General features: G+C 44.8%; 1 protein-coding gene across 4 annotated transcripts in view; it reads right to left on the bottom strand.

The window, feature by feature from the left end:
- LOC116850524 (disheveled-associated activator of morphogenesis 1) overlaps positions 1-8,104 on the bottom strand; it is a 92,162-nt gene that overhangs the window by 71,455 nt on the left and 12,603 nt on the right. Inside the window, exon 1 of one of the 4 annotated variants that reach the window (XM_032828912.1) lies at positions 6,609-7,290. The exons of 1 other annotated variant lie outside the window; for it this stretch is intronic. The gene's annotated coding sequence lies outside the window, so the exon portion shown is untranslated. Of the gene's footprint in view, positions 1-3,723; positions 5,503-6,608; positions 7,291-8,104 lie in introns of those variants that run through there. 2 more of the 4 variants (XM_032828915.1, XM_032828914.1) reach the window with 2 other exon arrangements.

Here is an 8,104-nt window from a genome sequence, read left to right as displayed (position 1 = left end):
AGAGAGAGAGAGAGAGAGAGAGAGAGAGAGAGAGAGAGAGAGAGAGAGAGACGACGTGTGTTTGCGCGACGATGCTGTTGCACAGTTGCAACGCCCGGGCGAGAGCCAATCGGAATATTTTTAAGCGGGTAATCCTTAAACGACTTGGTTGCAACGTATACAATTTGTTTTTCTCTCTTTTTCTCTCTCTCTCTCTCTCTCTCTCTCGTACGAAGAGACGCGTTCGCACGTGGTACAAGCGAGCGCAAAGTAGCGCAATGAAGTCACCAAGAGAGACAACGTGCGGCCCTGCGCCGCGCCGCGCCACGCCGTCTTTTGACAGCAGAAAAATTGCGTACGCGTTTGGACCAGAAGCGTCGAGTTCGAGAATAAAAAGAACACCGAGAAACATACGGGACGTCCATCGGCCTCGTCGCGAACCGGAGGAAGGCTCACCCGGCCGGCGGTCATTAAGGCGACCGTTTATATCGCTCGTGTGTACTCTCTCTTTTTCGTTCTTTTTGCAATGTCGCGACATTGCTCAATGAGTGCTTCGCGACTCTCTCGTGCTCGAAGTGGCGCGAAGCGCGGAAAGCGGGTAATCGAGTAATCGAAATGAGTTCTCGCGTAGCGAGCGCCAATTAGAAGTTTGATCGAATATCGTGTACTTGCGATATTATTCTGGCTTGACCGACGCGTCGGGAAAAGAATGTCTGGTATTTTTAACCATAATCACACATAAAGGAATAATTACTATATATTATAGTTAAAGGAATTATTTTTTATTAAATTTTACTATAATGTTAGTAATAATAACATATACTGTCATGTTAATGATAATAATAGTGAAAAGATATGAAGTTTATTTCTATGAAATAAACTTCATATCTTTTATTTCACCTTACTTAACTTTTATTTCATCTTATTTATATTTTATATAGTATTACAAATTATAATATTCCCGTATTATTTATGCGTGTGGGGGATAAAAATATAAAATTTATTTCTGTGAGCTAAATTTTTATCTCATAAATAAGTTCTCAAGTATTTTTAGGAGGTCTTAAGAAAATGTATATTTTTTATTTGAAAAATATATGAGTAGAAGCGAATATGTCATTAGTGTACCCATCGAATGAATATTTACTATCTCTTAGATATTTTTCTCTCCATATGCAGTTGCCTCGACAAGAATATTCACTTCCCCCTGATTTTCTATCGATACGCAAGTTTCGCGGATGCCGCGAAGCCTCGGCTGCGCGACGTCAACGATACATGGGTCGTGATCTCCGCGAGCGGCAATTAAATCACGCACTTCCGCTATCGCGTTTGCATAATCTCGACAAGAAAATAGGAAGAAGAAGAGGATCGCGGGTCGTTCTCCTCGTAGACGCTTGTCTCTAGACGCGCCGTCTCTTCGGCTTACCCGCGGTAACCCTAAATCGATACTACCGGGTTGTCGTTTTCTACGCGGCGGGTGTGCTAATCCAGAATACGCTCTTCGGCGTAGTCACCCATATTAGGAACGCGTTCCTCTATGGACGAAGTATGAAAAGTGCGAAACTTTCTTCCTCTACCTTTTTTTCGCTCACCTCGTCGGCTTCGCCGCCGCGCCGTAGTGAATTTATCTTCGATACTCTCTCGATATCGCGGTGCTTCGGATGTAGGCTGGATATTAGGGACTATCTGGGCTAATGACATCACTGTGCAACTTCGTAGTATCACTCGGCTTATTGGGGCATTCGTCATGCTTGCGGGTTATTATTAGCTACAACGGTCGTGTCATATTTCGGGCGGCGAAAATTTCGCCAATTTCGTTGCGAAACGTTTTAGGCGTGCGTTCGCGACAGAATTTTAGAAGAAGCACGTGCTTGTCGCATTAAACTTTTCACGAATCTAGCGGAATCGAATTTGTCATCTGAAAAGAAAAAAAATTGTTAAAATTTATTCGTGAGAGAGAGAGAGATAAAAGTTTATTTCATAGAATTTTGAACTTTACATTTTCATCCCACTTTTATCCCGCAAATAAATATTCAAGTTCTCTCGTAAAATATTTAATTTGAGTAAGTGGTAGATTTTCCAAGTCGATTTCTTTTTTCACGAATACTGCTTCAATACTGTTTCAATGAAAATTTAATTTTGCCAGTTGTTATACTAATTTTGCGATGTTATATTCATCGCGATGTTATATTCATAACGAGAAGCTTGCCACGGGGACGATAATTTCACGTTAAACTTGACACAAGAGAAAATCTGTAGAAGATTTCATTCTGAAAGAAAGTTTAGCGCGCTTCATTCTTTCTGTCCTCTTAAAATTTACACGCGTGATCGACTACAGTTTGCACAAGCCATGTAAGAGTAAGACGATCGGTTCCCGCCATTTTCCGCCGCGGGATCTGTCCTTCTCTTCTTCGGAATCGCGATTGCCGGAAGGAGACGTACGTCCGTTAATTATTGCGGCGTCGTGTCATCTTCCTCACTTTCGGCGTTGCGTAAACGCGCCTCGTATTCGTATACTTGAGTAAATAACCGTAGGCACATCAAATTCGCTGCTTTCGAATCGGCACGCTCCGTAAGGCAGTCTCTTGCACGAATGTCGAAAAACCGCGTGCAACACACTAGGACGACATTCCAAAATGTCCTTTTTGAGAAAAATTTTACTCAATATTTATAGTTTCTGTTATTACTATACTCTATAGAGTATCAAGTAAAATTTCCACAGAAAGGACGTTTTAGAGTGCAATCTAAGAATATCCGCGCGCGCGCACTGAGAGAAAAATATAGTTGCTTTCGGCGTCAACTATATTCTTTTGTGATTTTAACCATAAAAATAGTTAGTAAAATCATTGTTTTAGTAAGTGTTATTAGAAGGATGATTCTTCTAATTACTTTTCTGATTAAAATCACAAAAAAAAAAGTATAGTTGACGCCAAAAGCAACTATATTTCTCTCTCAGTGCGGTGCATCTGGTGTGCAGCAGGCGAAAGCGCTCTTAGCACGTGCTGCTAGAGACGCGGAGCGTCGCGCAGCGCACGTGCGCGTTGGCGCCATTAGCGCGCCACGATGCGTTGATAATTGCATATCTCACGCGGAAATAAGTTTCCGCCGCAATAAATATTCCACGGCGCGGAAAGGTTGCGCTCGCGGGAGGCCGCGATTCGCGGCCAGTTTTGATGGCAAAACACGACGCTAACGTAGCTCGTCGCTGCGCCGATCGTGCAATATGCGGGAATATATCCCGGTAACGGGAGGAATCACGTAGCGCGCCTGTGTGCAGCATGCAAACAGTTATAATTAACACGCTAATTAACACGCGTGAAGTATTAATAATTGGACTTTACCGGTTAAAATAACTCGACTGGAAGAAGTTGGTGATTTTCACGTATATTGAGAAAGGAATACTTGACAATATTTTGCGTATGAAGTTGATCGCTGTGTGGAGAATGAAGTTTGTTTCCGCAAATAGACTTTATATCCCGCGCAAACAAAAGTTTAGGTGTTCTTTTGTCAGTGTGCCCGTCCATTGCCTCTCTTTCGGCCGCGCGTTATAATAATAAAGCGCAGAGCGCTGCTGTATCCGTAATAAGGGCGGTTGAGCGTATCATTTTAATGTTAGACCCAACGGGTCAGTCCCGGGTGTTTCATGCGTCGATGAAAGGCGATCGGTTATTTCCGGTTGGCAATTGTCAGTTACTTAGCGCATATTCGTTTATATTAGAAAATAACCGCTAAATTGTTCGCACTCACGCATTAAATGTCGCCCCTCGACGCGCGGCGTACTTTCCGTCAGATATCCGTCTAGATCCCGATGTGAGAAATCTCCCCCTCTTTCTTTCTTTCTCTCTTCGTCTCTCTCTGCCTTTCCCCGTCAGCATCGCGCACCCATCGTTCCGTCAACAATTCGGATTTATGCGTCGTCTGCCCTTTCGAGACGAGCTCCGGTTGTTAGGAGCCACCACCATGTGCTCCGAATGATCGAGGATAAAAATAAGAAAGGGAGCGCGACGTTGCTCTTCGTCGCGCGACTTTTCTCTCTTTCTCTATCTCTATGTATCTCTTTGATACATCGTCCAAATGCACGCGATTTTTTGCGAAAATCAATGAACAACACTTGTTCTGGAGAGCGTCAATCTTTTCGCGTCACCGTTGCAATACATGTGCAACATGTGTGCAATACGTGTGCATGCACATATTTTAAGTAAGAATCTTTCCTTCCGCCGTTCCCCAATCTCCGGCGAACAATCGGCCGCACTCAGGAGACCTTTAAGACGATGCAGCCATTGATTATTCAATTAGAAGATCATAATCATATTTGCACTTCGCTAATGAGTCTGTTCTTTTTTCTTCGTTAAAAGCGCGAGACAGGATTGCGCCGGAGTGTTTGAGCAATCGGTCGGGAGTATTTGTCTGATCTTTTCAAGAGGAGGCGACACGGTCGTTTCTCTCGCAACGCAATGCGCGATCGTTAGAGTCAATTTATCAAACGGATTATCGGTCTCCGATTGGCGTTGCATCAGATATCACTGGTGTATCCATCATAATCGCGCTCTTAGCTAACTACACACACACACACATACACACACAATTGTTTCCCTTCGCGAAAAATGCAACGCACAATACGCGCCGTTATTCAATCATCGTTACTTTCACGGTAAGGTGCACGCGGAAGAATCAGACGGTCATCAGACGGTCTCGTGGCTCCTCCTCGATCGGCGTGGCTCATATCGTCGACACGGTAGTTGCGAAGGTACTCGTTCGGCTAATGACACGCGTAATTACACAAGAATTCTCCCGATTCCCGATGTTCCAGTTCCTTCGGTTCTTCGTAGGTCATGCTATCTTCGTTCGTCGATCGCGATTCGAAGATTCCGACGCTAATGCTAACATTAGAGCGATTCTAATGACGTTAGAGTTGTCGGCAATCGAGACACAGCCGGCGATGCGAGCGCTCGCGATCCTCGGATAATTGAACGCCTCATGCGGTGCGTTTCCTTGCGCCAAGTTCCCGCGCGGATCCGCGCGCGATTTATCGCGATCGAGATCGGTGTCGAGGCGCGATCGAGATCGGTGTCGAGGCGCGATCGCGCGGACTCGTCGCATTTGACGCGACGGACTGACGTTTCGTGGATCTGTGCGGCCGCAGCAAACCTCTCCGCACTGCACTTTGGCCGCCGCGTACGATCGATGCGAGAACACATCCTCTCCGGTATCGATGACTCAGAGCTTCTTACGGCATAACGTGATCGTCGCTGGATTTCCTGGATCCTTGCGAACCTCGCTCCGGGATATCGACTGAGTTTTTGTCTGGCTGAACGGAAGTGACACCGAGTCATCCTGCGGTGACGTGGATGCTTACTTACGATTCGGTCGTGGCGGTTTATTAGCATGTTTTGTAATTAGAAATTTGATCGATTTTTTTATGCTTTTTCTTAATGTTTCTCACCTGAACTAACTGTAGTATTCTTATGGCCGATTTTTCAATAACAGTTTAAAACTGGACTTGAATTTAAGCTCTGTTTGCAAACACATCGAATGCATTAATAATAAAACTTAAATCTTAGACTTAAACTACTACTGAAAAATCAGTCCTTAGAGTTAACTCAAAAGTAGACTTATTTAAAAAATTTTCTGTCACTTAACCTGTAAATTTAAGTGTGGTTTTAAGGCGTAATATTTCTGTGTTACTCTTTCAAAAGGAATATTATGTTTTCCTGTTTACTCATTAATGACAATGAGAAGTACAAAAGGTCTTCTAATTAGTGATGTGAAATTAAAAAGTGGACGTTTTCTACAAAATTGAAAATAAGTGGGCGTGGAATTAAATTTTTTTCGAGAAAGATCTCATTTGGAAAATTGGAAATATCTCTCTTTGTTATATCTTAAACTCGGACTCAACTCGATGACTCAACGGTCTTTGGGACACGTCGTTAAAGTCATCTTAATTTGTATCGACGAAGATGAGATAATTGACGTGCACGACACAACCTTCAGATACGAGCAATTATCGGAGCACGAATAAAGAGAGGATACATACGTTTCATCTCTAACAAAAATAAAAACGTGCTTAATCTTTCGCGCGGAATTTTCAATCATTTATATTAGCACCGTTTCTTTTCTACAACGGGATGTCAATTTCTATGTACAGATCGACTGTGTATTAGGAGAAATTGTTCCAATATTTGAGGACGTGCACAAGTTTCCCGAAGCGTTCAGCCTCCGTACGTGTCCCGAATGTCGTGTTTTCTCGGCTCGACGAAACGCGTGAAGGCGTCGGGTTACAAGCAAAGTGCTTTAACACCACGCCTTTGAATTCCAAAGCGACGAAAACGTTAGTTTGTTCGTGACGTGTGACGCTTTATAAATATAAGAAAGAAATCACGGTGCGAGGAAGGAATGTTCATGGAAGACTTTCGTTCCGCGTGTAGCGACTAATTTACGATAACGACGACGAGATAATTAACGTGTGCGCGCGCACGTGTGGAAGTTACATCATTCTTGGAGTTCTTCGTTTACGCGTGACTAATTTCAAAGTGGTAACTTATTAATATTTACACGTGCGCGTGTATAGAGAAAATACTCGCATCTACAACTCCAATAAACTCTTCGGGTAATGATGGTATATCGAACTGTACCTTCTCTCTCGAGTTTCCGCGTCGAGTCGTCTCGCATAATCTCACACGGGTGCGATTATTATGCGATACTTGTCATCGTCACAATTCACTTTGATACTCGACAATTGGGTCGACAGGCACGAATGATAACATCCTGTTTAACTTGGCTTTTCTCAACGACGATTCGACACGCGCGCACACACACACACACACACACACACACATACACACACGTCCACAAAGCACAACCACCGTTCTTCTCATTCGTATGTCTCTCACTTCCTATTTATAATTGCGCTTCTTACTGTTAATATTTCTCCGTATCTACCTCTCGATCGGACGATTGCTCCCGTCCATGGCGTGCTCTTATCGATCAGAACCATGCGTGTACACCAATGTCGCGGAAGTGCAGTCTCGCGAACGATACTTGCCGCACATTTCCGTCGATTTCTAAACGCGAGACGCGCGTATACACGTGATGAACCGAGCGCTAGGACGGTCCAAGGGAGTCTCCGGCAAATTTTACCCGGAACGTGGCACGTGCACACACGTGGAAGTGTGCGTACGTCGCGTGTATGCGTCTATACACGCACGTAACGCGCGTGAGCGTACACACACACACAAACGCGCGCGCGCGCGCGCGTATATGTCGGCCCGGAACGAGCACGTGTCACGTGGCCCTTAGGCCTAGCTCACAAGGGCCGGAGGTAGCAATAGTGAGTCTATTGTAGTGGGTACCGTGCCGATGCTGCGCCCGTATACAGCCGATGGTCGACGGAGGGTAGACCCGACGAGACTCTTCATAGGGGACTCGGTCCTCGCGCTGTAAACCAAACATCTGTCCACCCCACCACTACCCTCGTCTGCTCCATTTTGTCTTCGGACGCGGTGTACTTTTTCGTCGCGTTGGGGAACGGGCTCCGATTAGATACGGTTTGGTATCTCTGGTTCGGGTTTCAGAATGATAGCGATAGGCAAAGGACTCGAGTACGATGGGTTTTGACGAACTTCACCTGATCCTCGACGTTCCTCGCAAACGGCGTTCCGTTAATTTACCTTTTTGATTCGGTCGAGAAGTACACCCGGGAATACCGTCATAGGGAGAGTTTTGTCTTTGTGTAATTAAATCCGTGGAACTTTCGTTCCTCCTCGCGTACATTCGGCGATCGATTATATTGTGATTAGTCCTGCCGGTGAGAGGACTCGATTGACAAGTTAATGACGATTCGCGCAATTGCGCAATACGAGTTTCATTTTGGTAAGAGAAAGAAGAGTCAGAGAGAGAGAGAGAGAGAGAGAGAGAGAGAGAGAGAGAGAGAGAGAGAGAGAGAGAGATAAGCAGCGGAACAACAGTGGCACAGTTTTCACTCGTGGCTGCGTCAAGAGCTATTATCATTAACGCTCTTTCGCGGCATTGTCTGCGATCCTTCTTGGCGCGCCCATCGTTCTGACCCCTTAATAAACCGTGAAACTATTCTAATTATGGGGCTGCACGAGTACGTAAACGTCGCTACGAT

Source organism: Odontomachus brunneus, unplaced genomic scaffold (assembly GCF_010583005.1).
Source record: "Odontomachus brunneus isolate Ranch 3 - 2012 unplaced genomic scaffold, Obru_v1 Obru_scaffold_148, whole genome shotgun sequence".
Taxonomy (NCBI): domain Eukaryota; kingdom Metazoa; phylum Arthropoda; class Insecta; order Hymenoptera; family Formicidae; genus Odontomachus; species Odontomachus brunneus.
The sequence above is the reverse complement of the archived record's forward strand: the minus strand, read 5'-3'. Positions and strand labels throughout refer to the sequence as shown.